At 43.7% G+C, this 15,976-nt stretch overlaps 1 protein-coding gene across 1 annotated transcript in view; it reads left to right on the top strand.

The window, feature by feature from the left end:
* LOC144827955 (uncharacterized) overlaps nucleotides 1-15,976 on the top strand; it is a 456,431-nt gene that overhangs the window by 240,338 nt on the left and 200,117 nt on the right. The gene's annotated exons all lie outside the window — the stretch shown is intronic.

Raw genomic sequence — 15,976 nt, 5'->3', positions numbered from 1 at the left:
ACAAATTACTATTCCCACTCCAGAGAGTGCAACAGTAGGGAAAGCGTTGGATAGCGTAGGGGTAAAAATTACTATTCCCACTCCAGAGAGTGCAACAGTAGGGAAAGCGTTGGATAGCGTAGGGGTAAAAATTACTATTCCCACTCAAAAGGGTGCAACAGTAGGGAAAGCGTTGGATAGCGTAGGGGTAAAAATTACTATTCCCACTCCAGAGGGTGCAACAGTAGGGAAAGCGTTGGATAGCGTAGGGGTTTAAATTACTATTCCTACTCCAGAGAGTGCAACAGTAGGGAAAGCGTTGAATAAGGTAGGGGTAAAAATTATTATTCCCACTCCAAAGGGTGCAACATTAGGGAAAGCGTTGGATAGCATAGGGGTAAAAATTACTATTCCCACTCAAAAGGGTGCAACAGTAGGGAAAGCGTTGGATAGCGTAGGGGTAAAAATTACTATTCCCACTCCAGAGGGTGCAACAGTAGGGAAAGCGTTGGATAGCGTAGGGGTTTAAATTACTATTCCTACTCCAGAGAGTGCAACAGTAGGGAAAGCGTTGAATAAGGTAGGGGTAAAAATTATTATTCCCACTCCAGAGAGTGCAACAGTAGGGAAAGCGTTGGATAGCGTAGAGGTTTAAATTACTATTCCCACTCCAGAGGGTGTAACAGTAGGGAAAGCGTTGGATAGCGTAGGGGTTTAAATTACTATTCCCACTCCAGAGAGTGCAACAGTAGGGAAAGCGTTGGATAGCGTAGGGGTTTAAATTACTATTCCCACTCCAGAGGGTGCAACAGTAGGGAACGCGTTGGATAGCGTAGGGGTTTAAATTACTATTCCCACTCCAGAGGGTGCAACAGTAGGGAAAGCGTTGGATAGCATGGGGGTAAAAATTACTTCCCACACTACTCCCCCTTTAACACACAACACACTACACATACAAAAAACACAATTAATATAAATTTCAATTAATCAATTAATAACAATTAATAATACTAAATTGATGTAATTATAAATGAACTAATTAACACATATTAATTACTAATTAATTAACAATAAATACCAAAAGATAAATACAATCTCTTTAATTAATTACATTTAATTATATCACACCCTATCCCCCTATAAACACACAACCCACTACACATAAATAAATCACATCATTTAATCACTTAATAATTATTAATTACCAATTAATTATGAATTAACAATAACAAAAAATTAAATATATTAGCACATTAACTCTAATTAATTTAAATAAATAATTAATATTATTTAATTACCAATTAATTATTAATTAACAATACCAAAAAAGTAAATATATTAGCACATTAACTCTAATTAATTTAATTAACTAATTAATATTATTTAATTACCAATGAATTAATTAACAATAGCAAAAAATTATATATATTAAAACATTAACTCTAATTAATGTAATTAACTAATTGATATCAATGTATTACCAATTAATTATTAAATACAAATATTTACAAAAATAAATTATTTAATTAACTAATTAATATTAATTATTTACCAATTAATTATTAATTAAAATTATTTACAAAAATATATTAATTAATTAATTATTATTAAATTACTTCCCACCCTATTCCCCAACAACCCACAACCCGCTCTGATACTAAAACGAAAAACGTAAACAAAATTACTAATTTTTAAACATACATTACAAAACATATTTAACAAACATATAAACAACATAATAAAATACATAACACTAAACAAAATTTCGATATTAGTAAATTTCGATATTAGTAACATACATACCTTAAAAAAACGATATGCTGTCTGTCGATATTTTGGACATCGATATTCTATACCATCGAAATTAAAATATCGATATTATTGTATATCGATATTTTAATTTCGATATTTTGTCTCACTACCGTCTGAAATTAAGCAACACTTGACTTTACTTAAAGAAGGTGCTGACTTGCGAAATTTCATACTGGGACCTCGCAAACAGCGTCAAAAACGTTTCATATACGCCGGTATAAACGCTGATTACAACAAAGCTTGGAAACTAATGCATATTCGAACTGCTGAAAAAATACGAGAAATTGATTGTATTAATTTGGAAAAATTCCTTTCTGTAGTGGACAATGGGTTAACGACTCTGTCCTCCAGAATTTATTCACTGGACAGCATTGTATCATCTGCTATTGATATAATAGAGCAGGACTTGCTAATGTTACAACATGGCCAGTCCCAATTGTGTTCTATTGTACAGTTAGGCTGGACATTACAAAATCTGCGTTCAGGCTACGTGCCATGGGGTCTACTCAACACAACGTCATTATTTTCTATCTTTAACCTCACCGATAAACAAATCAGAATGGCACAAAAAGGAGCAGACTATACGATTCTGAGCATTGTAAAACTTGAGAGATTACCATTGACAATGTCAGAGAGACCTGTTATTGAATGGATAATACATGGTACAATTACAATTCCGATAACAACTTTTCAGTTTCAGTATTGCCAAAAGTATATACCAGCAGGCCCGTATGAAAGGTTGGGTAAAGGATACATCAAATCAACATGGAATTTACCTTATACACATAAATGTTATAGTGAAGGGAAAAAATAGGTATTTCTTGGTGGTAACAAATGTAAAAAATCACTAAGCGGTACACTTCTGTGTCAAGGTATTAACTTGCATGGAGCCTGCAAAGGTTCATCAAACAACCTTTCATGTCACCTGCACGGCACTCCTGCAACACAGATAGAGCCTTTTTTCAGACAGCTTTCCAACTGCAGCTATGTTATAATAAGTGACCGCAGCTGTTGTGGCATGGTGCCAGGAAAAGCCTATCTCGTGAGCGTTACTTCCATGGTCACTTGTTGTATGCAAGTACTGTATCCAAACAGCAATCCAGACATGGAGGCGGCAATATGGCCTTCTTTGAATATCTCTTCTATTCGAATTGATACTTTAAGCAGAATGAAGTCTATTCTTTTACAGACAACTGTGCCTTTAACTTCGTCCAAAGAGACAAATGATCTGCAAGTTGCAAGGACAGCGGCAGAGATACATTCCCTATTATCGACAAATTGCCCCGTGCATTTTGTAGAAATGTTAAGCCAAATTTCAAACATGTCAGATACCAGTGGCATCGCACATGTATTTAAGACAATCTTTTCTGGACTGTTAGCACCCTTTGAGACAGTTCTTGGCATCTTTCCAAATTTTGTGCATTCTGTATTCGGCGGACTGCCTCTTCTTTTGGGACTCGTAGCAGGAATTTTATTTTTGTTTCTTCTGCTCCCATATGGCATGTTAAGCCACAGAGAAAACTCAGGTTACAATGGAAGAAACGATTGTGGCTATACGATACCGAGAACGGATCACTAAAGTCCTCGGCTTTGCCCGGCTAAGAGATCTGAGTACTACCTGGTTTCTTTCATTCAGACCAATCTGGCAAGATTGCATCTTACCTGTGCTTCGATGTCTGCAATGCGGAGAAGAATGCGTGTTGGACGTCTGTCTTACACTACCATCAGCAGTACCAATGGATATCGATACTTTGCTTGGTTCGGTAACGGCTCATGCAACGTGTTGTCCCCAGCGGCTACCTATTCTGATGACGGCATTCGTTGAGACTTCACCATTACGATTAGGTACGAGATGAAAGCGGCACACAGGTACAACCTTCCGTGAACATTGCTGATCCAGACATCGATAATAGCAATGCTTCGCACATTTGCACTATTTCTACTTTTTCGGACCTGGTCCAACTTTCACCTACTGTTGTAGACCAATTTTTCGCAAGCCTGTATGATTTGATGTTCTCTCCTAACAACGAGAATAACTTTTGAAACAACGAGCACACAGCGTTCCCTGAACTCTGAATTCAGCCTTCAGTTTTTGATAGACAACACTACTGAAACAATTGGAACTATTTTTTCCCCTGAAAGCGAAATTATTTTTTCCATTTCCAAAATATTTACCTTTTTTCTGGCACATGGTACTCTGCTTAAAGTAGAACTATTCTTAGAGAACAGAACTTCTATTTTTAGAGACTCTAGAGACAATATTTTGACTTAGCCTCTAGCACATGTACAGTATTGTATAAATATGTGATGAAATGGTCTTGACCTTCTCTTCTGTATTAAGAGCCATTTCATAAATGTAATTCGCAAATCATTCAGCCGAACGGACCATATATGCATTTTTTGAATGATACCACTGCTTGAAAAACGTACAGTATAATTCTCATTTTCGTGTATATACCATACACCATTTCAAATGCAATTTATGTATTTTGGGGTGGGTTGGAAAACACATGCATCGTTATATGTTTAGTATTGCTTAGTATTTAGTAATGATGGACATTATACGTGGAGTGGGTGTTGTAAACATATCTAGGACCCTATTTAAATATTCCCGATTCATGCCCTTATGTGGTTATAACAAATCATATCCTTATAAAGGCATATATATTTAGTCATAGCCAATGCAGTCCGAATACGGCAAGGCTACTCCCATAGACTCCTAGAAAGTACAACGCGTTCTTTAAACAAACCAAGCCTCCAGCAGCCCGGAAATTCCCCCGGCTTTTGTTTTAATTTGAACAAGAACTCCTGGAGTCCAGAAAGAACTGTAAGTTCTTAGTGACGTCTTATGTCCAACCTTACGTCAAACTCGGCACCTTTCAGGTATAAATATACCAGCATCTGCCTTAAGCAAAGACACGGCGGTTTGGAGCAGATCGGCTATCTACTTCCCCGAAGCCCAGCTGTAGCGAGTGCCGAAGGAAGCCGACCCTCCCCTTGACGCACTGAGAGAGACGCTGTCTTTTCTCCTGCTGAGAAATTCCAGCTCTAGTGTTTCCAGTCACCGTTGCGGGTTGCTGGGAGATCGAGTCCTGAGAAAGAGATACAAGACCTCCTTCATTCAATAAACCAAGGTACGGAGCTGATTAGATCCTTAGAGAATTCTTGATTCAGATTCTTGGCAAAAACTAACTTAACTTAAACTGCAGCTGACTTACTCCTTCCCACGTACTAGGCTTAGCTTAGGTACACCGGGGTAGGCGTATCTTAGAAGCACCAGTTCAGTACGTTTAGTCAATGATTTTATGTACGTATATATTTTATCCGTTTTAAGTATCATATGGCTCAGAAACCATATAAATGCTTTTACAGTATTATTTCATAATACTCCTTTTACTGTACGCACTTTACTTCATGATAAGTATTGCAATTGTGGCAATTCACTTCTCTTGCACGAGAAAGAGGACTGCTCAATAAATAACACCTTTTATCAAAAACGCCCGTCTCTCTATTTCTCTGCACTCCTGGTGAAACTAAGTATGCACGATTCACTGAGTGAAATAGCTGTCTTTTGTTTTCACACGACTCTGGAGATATACTCCTTGTTCTGGAGGGAGAAAAGTTGTCATGTTTATGCGGTTGTCAGAAACTAATCCCTCCTTGTCTAATCACGAAAGTTAACTCATTCCTGTTCATTCGAGAAAGTTTCTAGTGACCTCAGAGCTAGCTGGCATTCATAATTAAGTCTAACATATTCAGTAGAGACCTAGTTGACCTCAGTCCTACGTCTAAACTATCGTTTATGTTATTCCAATGCGCAGAGCCTATTGGGAATATAGGAACTACACTACAATGTACACCAATTACTGTGGGTCTAGTACAAATACAAGTTCAAAATCCCACTGCTGACCAACAATGTTAGAACTGGGGGTCTCTAGTTGGCAGAGGTAGGTACCACTGTCCAAATAGGGACCCTTGCTTCTAGTCAGGGTAAGAAGGATGCACTCTTTAGATAACCCCTGCTCACCCCCTTGGTAGCTTGGCACGAGCAGTCAAGCTTATCAAAGGCAATGTGCTAAGTATTTGTACCAAAACTCATAGTAACACAGTGAAAACACCACAAACTGACTCCACAACAGTTTAGGAAAATAAAGGTATTTTATCTAAACTACACAGGATAAAAATGACAAAAATCCAACATACACAGTTCAAGATTATGGTTGCAAATGAGTTCTTAAGGTTGGGTTAAAATAATCCACAGTTGCGTCACGTTTTAGCCAACAGTACCTGTAGATGCGACAAAAGTTCCGAGTGAAAGCTGTAGCATTGAAAAGCAAGCGATGCGTCACTTCTGAGACCCTGGGGAGGCGATGCGACAACTCCACTGGATGCAGCGGTCGTGTTCCGGTGACACCGTACCATATGTGGATTCCGGTGTACAGGTTTCGGTGGAAGCGGCTCGCAAAAGGTATGATGCGACTATCTTTGGGGCGGCCACGATCGCCGGTGCGGCAACGATGCGTGGCTAAGCAGCGATCTTCTCCTCTTGTGGAGCCTCGATGCGATGGCTCTGCAACGATTCTCATAGCGACGTGATGAGGTCCGCAAGCAAGCGGTGCGACGATCTCACCCAATGACGACAGGCTCTGGGACGATACTCACAGCAATGGTAATCTTCCCACACCAGACTGGTGCATCCCGCAAACGAAGGATGCAATGACTCTAGCAGTGGCAACATGCGCTGAGACGATCTCGGCCTTCGTAGCGGCTGGAATTTCCTCGCACTGATGGGGATGCGCCCCGAAGCGAGCGATGCGTTAAAGCTTGCAGAAAGTCTTTAAAATCTTGGTTTCCAGCTCCCCATCACAGGTACAACTTCCAGAGGCACCACAACTGGCCCAAGCACTCTAGGAAGGACAGAACTCTCTCACCAGAGTTCAGGGAAGCTGGGGGTGAAGTCCTTTTGTTCCTGGGACTTCTTAACAGGGAGCCAGCTCTTCTTCAGGCCCTTGGAGATTCCTTCAAGCAAGGGGACACAGTACAAAGCAAAGCCCTCCCCCTCTCCTTGGCAGCAAAGCAATTGCAGATCAGTCCAGCAAAGCAACAGCAGGACAGTCTTCCTTCTTCAGTCTTCCAGCTTTCTCCTTGGTAGAGGTTCCTTCTTGATTCCAGGATGATCACATTTTCTGTAGTCAGGGATCCTGTACTTATACCCCTAAAAGTCTTTGTTCCCTTTGTGCAGGAGGGCTCTGAGCCCGATCTGAACCAGTTCTGGGTGTTCCATGAGCACTTTGTTTCCTGGCTTCTCCTTTCCTTTTAGAGAGAGGGGCAGGGTCGTCAGCCCCCCAGCAGGAGGTGGAGCCAGCATTGTGGAAGGCAGGCACAGCCCTATTCAGGCCCATTTGCCATCCCCTCCCACCACTCAAGATGCAGATGCAATCATTCAGCCTAGGACTGACTCATCCAGCCTCCTGTGGTCTCCCCAGCCCCTGTCACTCTCAAACCAGACAGACAATTCTCAAACAAGCCAAGGCACACAGAAAGGTTATACAAGAGAACAGTCACTTTCTAAAAGTGCTGTTCTCAAACACAGGATTTAAAAAACACCTTTCCTAAAAGATGTGTTTTTTTTTAAAAAAAATTATTTATTAGCTCCACAGCAGCAATTTACACATACAAAGCAAAACAAAGAAAAAATACAACATCAGATCATAATCTTTTCAGGAATCAAAATAATCACAAAATGCCCCCCAGATACTTAAGCCGATCTTTCGTCTTTAACCCCTTTAACAGCAAATACATTCCATTCTAACTTATATAAATTATATATTTTAGCCTGCCATAGCTCGAATGCAGGAGGTTCTTTTTTGCAGCCATTCTGAAGCAATGCATAAACGAGTGACTGACATGGCAATGAATATCAAATGTCGATGCTTATACAGCGAATGCGATTGATTATTTGCAAACTCCATCCCTAATGACATAATTGTGGAAGTAATTCTTATCGGACCCATAAATGTACTCAGAAATTTCTCTATATCTGATATAAACCCATGTAGTTTTCTGCAACTGTAGAAAACATGCAAACTTTCAGCCTTCTCATCCCTACATCGAAAACATCTTCCATCAAACTCCACCCCCCAATTGAGCATTCGGGCGGGGGTGTAATATAGATCGAATGTAGTTTTAACATCCTGTGCCTTCAAATTAGCCGGCATTAATACTTCCCTGGAACAAGCTATAACCTTCTCAATAGATATATTTGTCTTGCCCAAAAAGAATGACCACTTTGCATTATGCTTGTCAATATCGTCCACTTTATACGGCAATAATAATTGATATACCACCCCGATTTTCTCCTGACACCTAACCATTTCAATAAGAGGTTTGGGAACGAAAGCAACTTTTAACTTTAACAAAAAATCCCTGATCTGAAGGAATTTAAAGAACTGAAATCTGGGCAGATCAAAATATCTAACCTACTCTTCAAAAGGTTTAAGCACCCCCGCCCCCCCCTGGAGGAATACAAATCCCCTAACTCCTAATCACTGACTCCTTTCTTTCTCCAACTATATACAATATTATCCCCAAAAATAGATGGCAAAATCTTTGCAGAATTTAGAGGTGTATAATAAGATATTTTCTCCAATGAGTCAAGTTTCTTAATTCTTTTCCATACTTTAAAAACACTATCCACTTCTTTAAACCGTGTGCGTTTGTAGTAGCTCCCATCGATTTCTTTAAACAAAAACTGTCTGGCAATGGGGCCCAGAAGTATTTTGAAAATTGTTGGAGCCTCACCGGTTAATAAAACCCGCATTTTTAACAAAAAACAAGTGTAAAAATACTAAGTAAAGTAAGGTATAGCTAGCCGCCCTCTAGCTACTTATAACATCATAAACCGCATTGCGCGCCTAGGTTTACCAGGGGCCCATAAAAACTTTCCACATATCGTTTGAAGGTGTTGTAACTGGGCACAAGTCACTTTCTATGGGATTGAGCGAAATAAATTTAGAACTTTAGGGCAAATATTCATTTTAATAATATTGCTACGTCCAATTAGCGTAAAATGCAAGTGTTTCCATTTATCTAATGACTCGCTTATGCTACGCAGTAAAGAATTCCAATTCAATCAATCAATCAATCAATCAAAGCATTTGTATAGCGCGCTACTCACCCGGAGGGTCTCAGGCGCTTGGGGAGGGGGGGTCCGCTACTGCTCGAACAGCCAGGTCTTGAGCTGCTTCCTGAAGGCGAGGTGGTCCTGGGTCAGGCGGAGGTGGGTCGGGAAGGAGTTCCAGGTCTTGGCGGCGAGGTAGGAGAAGGACCTTCCCCCTGTGGTGACTCTTCGGATGCGGGGGACGGCGGCGAGAGCGTGGCCGGTCGATCGGAGCTGGCGTTTGGGAGCGTAGAAATTGAGGCGGCTGTTGAGGTATCCTGGTCCTTGGTTGTGCAGGGCTTTGTGTGCGTGGGTGAGGAGACGGAAGGTGATTCTCTTGTTGACCGGGAGCCAGTGCAGGTCTCGCAGGTGTCCGGAGATGTGGTTGCGACGGGGGATGTCCAGGATGAGCCTTGCTGAGGCGTTCTGGAGTTTGGCGGTGGTTCCGGCGTAGAGGGCGTTGCCGTAGTCCAGTCGGCTGGTGACGAGGGCCTCGGTGACCGTCTTCCTGGAAGATCTTGCGTAGCATGCGTAGGATGTTGAAGCACGACGAGGAGACGGCGTTGACTTGTCTGGTCATGGAGAGGGATGAGTCCAGGATGAAGCCCAGGTTGCGTGCGTGGTCTGTTGGTTTGGGTGCGCTGCCCAGGGCGGGGGGCCACCAGGAGTCGTCCCAGGCGGAGGGTGAGGATCCCAGGATGAGGACTTCCGTCTTGTCCGAGTTCAGTTGCAGGCGGCTGTTCTTCATCCATTCGGCTACCTCCTTCATCCCTTCGTGTAGGTTGGCTCTGGCGGTGGCGGGGTCGTTGGTGAGGGAGAGGATCAGCTGGGTGTCGTCGGCGTAGGAGATGATGTTGAGGTTGTGCTGTCGTGCGATGGCTGCGAGGGGACTCATGTAGACGTTGAAGAGGGTTGGGCTGAGCGAGGAGCCTTGAGGAACGCCGCAGATGACTTCGGTGGCTTCTGATCTGAACGGTGGGAGGCGGACTCTCTGTGTCCTTCCGGCGAGGAAGGAGATGGTCCACTGCAGCGCCTTCTCCCGGATTCCGACGTTGCTGAGGCGCTGTACTAGGGTACGGTGGCAGGCGGTGTCGAAGGCCGCGGAGAGGTCTAGGAGGATGAGGGCCGCTGTTTCTCTGTTGTCGAGCAGGGCTCGGATGTCATCGGTGGCTGCGATCAGGGCGGTCTCGGTGCTGTGGTTGGTCCTGAAGCCAGACTGCGAGAGGTCGAGGGATCCGTTCGTCTCGAGGAAGGCGGCCAGCTGCTTGTTGACGGTCTTCTCGATGACTTTTGCGGGGAACGGGAGCAGCGAGATGGGTCGGTAGTTCTTGAGGTCAGAGGGGTGGGCTGATGGCTTCTTTAGTAGGGCGCTGAGTTCGGCGTGCTTCCAGCTCTCCGGGAAGGTAGCGGTGTCGAAGGAGGTGTTGATGATGTCCCGCAGGTGGGGTGCGATGACAGCGTCGGCCTTGTTGAAGACGTGGTGAGGGCAGGGGTCTGTCGGAGATCCGGAGTGGATGGTGTTCATCGTGCGGAGGGTGTCTTCGGTGCTGATCGGGGTCCAGGCGCGGAGGGTGGTGGTGGGGGGCGGTGGTTCGGTCGTGGCGTGCGTCGGTTGAGTGCTGAAGCTGTTGTGTATGTCCGTTATCTTGTCGTGGAAGTATGAGGCGAGGGAGTTGCAGAGGTCTTGCGAAGGGGTGATGTCGTTGTTTCCGGCGTTGGGGTTGGAGAGCTCTTTGACGATGTTGAAGAGTTCCTTGCTGTTGTGTGCGTTGTTGTCCAGTCGTTCCTTGAATGCAGTTTTCTTGGTGGTGTGGATCAGTTGGTGGTGTTTTCGGGTGGCGAGCTTGAGCGTAGTCATGTTGTCCGATGTTGGGTCTCTGCTCCAGGCTTTCTCAAGGGCTCTGCAGTTCTTCTTCGAGTTCTTGAGTTCGTCGGTGAACCATGGGGCTTTTTTGCTGCCGGGTCTGTTAGGCGGGGTCCTCAGAGGGGCGAGGTCGTCTGCGCAGTCGCTGATCCACATCGTGAGGTTGGTGGCCGCTTGGCTGGGGTTCGCTGCGCTGGTGGGTGGTTTCCTGCTCAAGGAAGTTGCGAGTTGATCGGCTGTGATCTTGTTCCAGCTTCTCCGTGCAACCTGTTGCTGGTGGTGATGGATCGTGGTCCTTTTGAAGCTGAAGTGGACGCAGCTGTGGTCCGTCCAGTGGAGTCCGGTGGCGTGGCTGAAGGCTATGTCCTTGCTGGAGGAGAAGACGGGGTCGAGAGTGTGTCCGGCTTATTGAAGTAATTCACTTCAATAAGCTCATGCATTGCTGCCCTTATTATTATGCTCAGATACGTCACCTCTTTTACAACTCTAGCCTCTGGCCAGACTATACTATCTGAGCACAAAATGTGTGTTTTAGCCACATTTAATTTGTAGCCAGATAGTTGGCCAAATGCTATCGCTAATCGATGAATCTCTGTCAGTGCTAAAAGGGGATCCAAAGAGGTTACAACAATATCATCTGCGTATGCAAAAACGAGAAATTGAGAATCAAACACTGAAAAGGTTTTAATATGGGGCTTATTTCCTAGCTGATCAACAAAAGGAATAATATAGAGGGCAAACAAAAGGGGAGAACAAGGACAGTCCGGCCTCGTACCATGAGTGATACTTACAGCATCAGATTGCAAACCCATGGCCGAAATTCTAGGAATCGGTGTCATATAAAGAGCCTGTAGTGCTGTTATAAAAAGATGTGTTATTAAATTCTGAGTTCAGGGATACCAGACTTTTATGTCCTATCTTGCTCCTATGGGAAGATATGCAGGTAACCACTGTAGCCCGCATTCCCGTTGATAGCCTATGGGCAAGATAGCCTTACAATAGAGAAAAACGAAAATGGCTGTAATTCACTACCGGGGCATGCCACCTGCACTAGTACATGCTCTACCTTTCACCTAAACTGCACCCTGCCCAAGGGGGTAGCTTGGGCCTTCCATAAGGGTGACCAATGTGTACAGAAACAGAAGGGTTAGGCTTTGTCAGTGGGGACACTGACCAGGTAGACATGGCAGTTCACAGACTGCACACAGGCACTGCAGTGGCAGGCCTGAGACACCATTTTAGGGCTACTCATGTGGGTGGCACAATCAGTGCTGCAGGCCCATTTGTAGCATTTGTATCACCAGCCCTGGCACACTCAGTGCACCTTACTAGGGACTTCTTTACACAGGGAGCACTTGCACTTGCCCAAAGCATCTAAACCAGCAAAAACTAAATCCAGCACAGTGTCAAAAATACAGGAGGCAGAGGCAAAAAGACAGGGGAAACCATGCCAAAGATGCCAGGTCTAACAAATGGTCCTTACTAAAAGGTATCTCTCAATGTCCTGAGCATAAACATATCAAACTCAAAGTTCCTATCAGGTTCCTGGGGTTAGATAGGATGATAGAAGATAATACTCAACCGGCCCATTCTGGCTTATGAGAACAGATCGTTTCACAGTAGCAACAGTGAAAGGGAAGGTAACTAACTATTAGAACATGCTACACAGATCTAGGTGTTATGGTTATCTTAATTCATACAGTCATCTTTACACAGGGAGAATTCACGCTGTGGCACTGATTAGCAGTGGCATGGCACTCTGCGCATCTAAATAGAGCCAACATAAAAGAGAGGAAGAGAAAGAGGAAGGGGGACCCACGCCAATGATGCCAGGTCTAACAATAATTATAATGTTTATGGATTGGTTCCTCATGATTCTTTTTACTTTCTTTCTGGTGCTTTCCTTTTTAGGTCTCACCTACGCAGTGGACCTTCAGCCGTCACTCTGCTCTTTTTGTAAGCTCCCACTCGTGCTTGTGGCGGCATCCATTTTCCGGGAGAGAGCAGGGGTGCGCCACATGCACAAGTGTATGCTTCCAAAAAGAGGAGACTGCGCACGCGCGCACACGCACCTGTCCCGGGCTTGTTAAGTCTCGCCTAGGCCAATCGCGACACCTGCTCTTTACTTTGGTAAAGCGCGGGAGCGCGATTGCTTCAAAAATAAAGAAATAGATGTTTTTTTCAATTTTTTTACTTTTGTAGCAAGGGCAGGTGAATCGCGGCACCAGCGCTTTATTTTTACCATGTTAAAGGTAAAGCGTGGGTGCCGCGATTGCTACAAAAGTAAAGTAATTAAAAAAATCTATTTCTTTACTTTTGCACCATTTGCTGCACCCGAGCTTTACTTAGCCATGCCGCACTACTTTGTTGCGCTACAGGTTCCAGGTTAAAGCATTTAAAAGCTGTATCTGTGATATCGCTGTTAATGTAGATGCCATTTCAAAAGCTCTTTTCCAAAACACTTTTGCATGATGCAGTCCTAACTAAGGCTTGCAGCGCCACCAAGTGGAGTTACAACAGTGTTTCCTTTCCTGCAGCCTTATCAGTACTGGATTACATTTGCATTATAATTTATGGACCAAGCAGTGTTGGAGCACAGAATGCAGGCTGTTCAGACAGAAGTACATTTGGGAAGAAGTCGGAAGAACACAAGGAGAAACGGTGGTTTCCGTTGACATATGTCTTTCCAGATCTCTGAAGGTATCCTGTGTTGAGGGAATATAACCTTTGACCCCTCCCCTGAGATGTTCTTTCAGTCCTCCGTACACTTTTGTTTGCCGCCTTGTTGATGCCTGAGGGTCGCACCTTCCACTCGCCATTCTAGGGTTTCACACCTGGAGGGGCTGCCAGGACCGATGGAATCCCCCCAGGGCCCCACTGCTGGTAAGTGTCCAGGGCAGGTTGGCTTGGGACACTTTTTTCCAAGGCTGATTTTGCTTTCCATTCCATCTAGACTCCTACCTCTCACTTCACAGACCCTCCCTCTCACTTCACAGACTCTCCCTCGCACTTCACAGACCCCTCCCTTTCTCTTCACTGACCCCTCCCTCTCTCTTCACAGACCCATCCCCCTCTCTTCACAGGCCCCCTCACTCTCTCTTCACAGACCCCTCCCTCTCCCTTCACAGACCCCTCCATTTCTCTTCACAGACCTCTCATTCTCTCCTCATAGACTCCTCTCTTTCTCTCCACAGACCCCTCCCTTTCTCATCACAGACCCCTCCCTTTCTCTTCACAGGCCCCTCACTCTCTCTTCACAGACCCCTCACTCTCTCTTCACAGACCACTCCCTTTCTCTTCACAGACCCCTCCCTCTTTCCCCGCCCCAGATTCTCTATTCATTCCCTGCCTGCATGTCTAGAATTAACAAGCATTGGTATAGCCAATAGGTCTCGCCTTTGGGATTTTATAAGTGTTTAGTTATCCAGCACAATATCCTTGGTGCAACAACATCAAGTGTGGCATGGCTAAACACTTATAAGGTCCCAAAGGTGAGACCGATTGCCTATGCCAATGCTTGTTATTTTTTGGAAGTACTTTAGGGAAATTTGTCCTAATTTAGATATTTGGTGTCATACCATGGCAGTGATTAAATGCTTATGCTGGAATGTATCTGAGTTAAATGCCGCTCATAAACTCCAACTTGTACGTGAAGAGTTAAAGATGTATCGCCCACATTTAGTCATTCTAACAGAAACTCACATAGCATATATAACTATCAATCATTGCTTAATCATCTTGGCTATAATACTGTTGTCTGTTCATCGCAAACTGTCTCAATAAGGGTTGTGGCTATACTAATTAGTAAAGTTTTGGTCTATAAAACTGGCCGTGTTATAGCTGATATTAGGGGGAGGTGGGCTATCGCTCAATTGATGGTCCATGGCACTAAATATTTTCTAGTTGTGATCTATGGGCCTAACATAGACAACCCAGTGGTTTTTAATACACCTATGTTAACTTTGCTCGAATTTCAGGGGATTTTAATTGTTATGGGTGATTTCAACTGTGTTATAAATCAAGTATTAGATTCAACTTCTCTGCATTCTAATTCTAGAATGCCGAAAGAATGGGCTTCAGCTTTGGAATTTGCTCGCTTGCATGACATTCTTGATGTTTGGAGGTCTTTGTATCCAGAAGCCCCGGGGTTTACATTCTGCTCTTTCCCACATGGGCAATATTCAAGGCTTGATCACTTCAGATCACAATCCGATTTTACATACAGTTCAGTTGACACCCTCTGTTAAGACAGGACGGCCTTTTTCTTTTCCACGATATTTGCTATCTGATGATGAGTATACTCTACATATGGGGAAACGTTTGGCAAAATTTTTGCATTTTAATATTCACTCTGCGCCTCCCCATATGGTATGGAATTCCATGAAGGCATTCATATTCACCAAAAATAAAACTAAGGAGGCTTCTATTAAAGCAACTCTTATGACTCTAACTAGCTTAGAGCGCTCCCACGCACTCTCTTTTAGGAGACAGGATGAAGATTAATTACAGGTCTACATTAAATTAATAGAAGTGAAGGAAACAGCATTCGGGATTATTAAGGAAAGAGTGGCAGCTTCCTTTAATACATTCAGCTCTGAATATAGTGAAAAAGTGGATAGAATATTAGCCTATAGAATTGCTTATAAAAGACTAAAAGTAGGATCACTGAAATCCAAGGTGTGGATAATGTCCTGCACATTCAAGCCCGGGGGATCTTGGAACAATTTGTGTCTTTCTATGAAGATTTTTATACTCCTTCAGACTCAGGAGGAGGACAGAGGGGGTTTCTCAACACTTACTAGGCCAGAACCCAACAAAAAAAACAGGGTTAACCCTACTAATTCATTGGTTGCTGTACTACCTCTTGTACTGGTGCTATGGAAAGCAATTGTTTTAGGGGTAGTAGTAGTAGTTTTCTTAGCCATTGGACAGTCAGAATCTCTTGTCCAATTGGTCTTACCTTTACAAAAATAGCACCCAGGTTTCTTTTTACCCTTCTAGGAGGCTTATTTACAAGCCTTATTTACAAGCCTCTTGTGCCACTCTTCCATCAGTTTTAACAGTTTTAACATGGGAAAAATGACGTAAGGTTGGGAAAGGGGCTTGTAAATAAACCCCTAGGAGGTGTGAGACTCAGCCCCAGATGCCGGTTTTTGGGGATG

Source organism: Lissotriton helveticus, chromosome 4_1 (genome assembly GCF_964261635.1).
Source record: "Lissotriton helveticus chromosome 4_1, aLisHel1.1, whole genome shotgun sequence".
NCBI classification, from domain to species: domain Eukaryota; kingdom Metazoa; phylum Chordata; class Amphibia; order Caudata; family Salamandridae; genus Lissotriton; species Lissotriton helveticus.
This window is presented reverse-complemented; position numbering and strand designations above follow the sequence as displayed.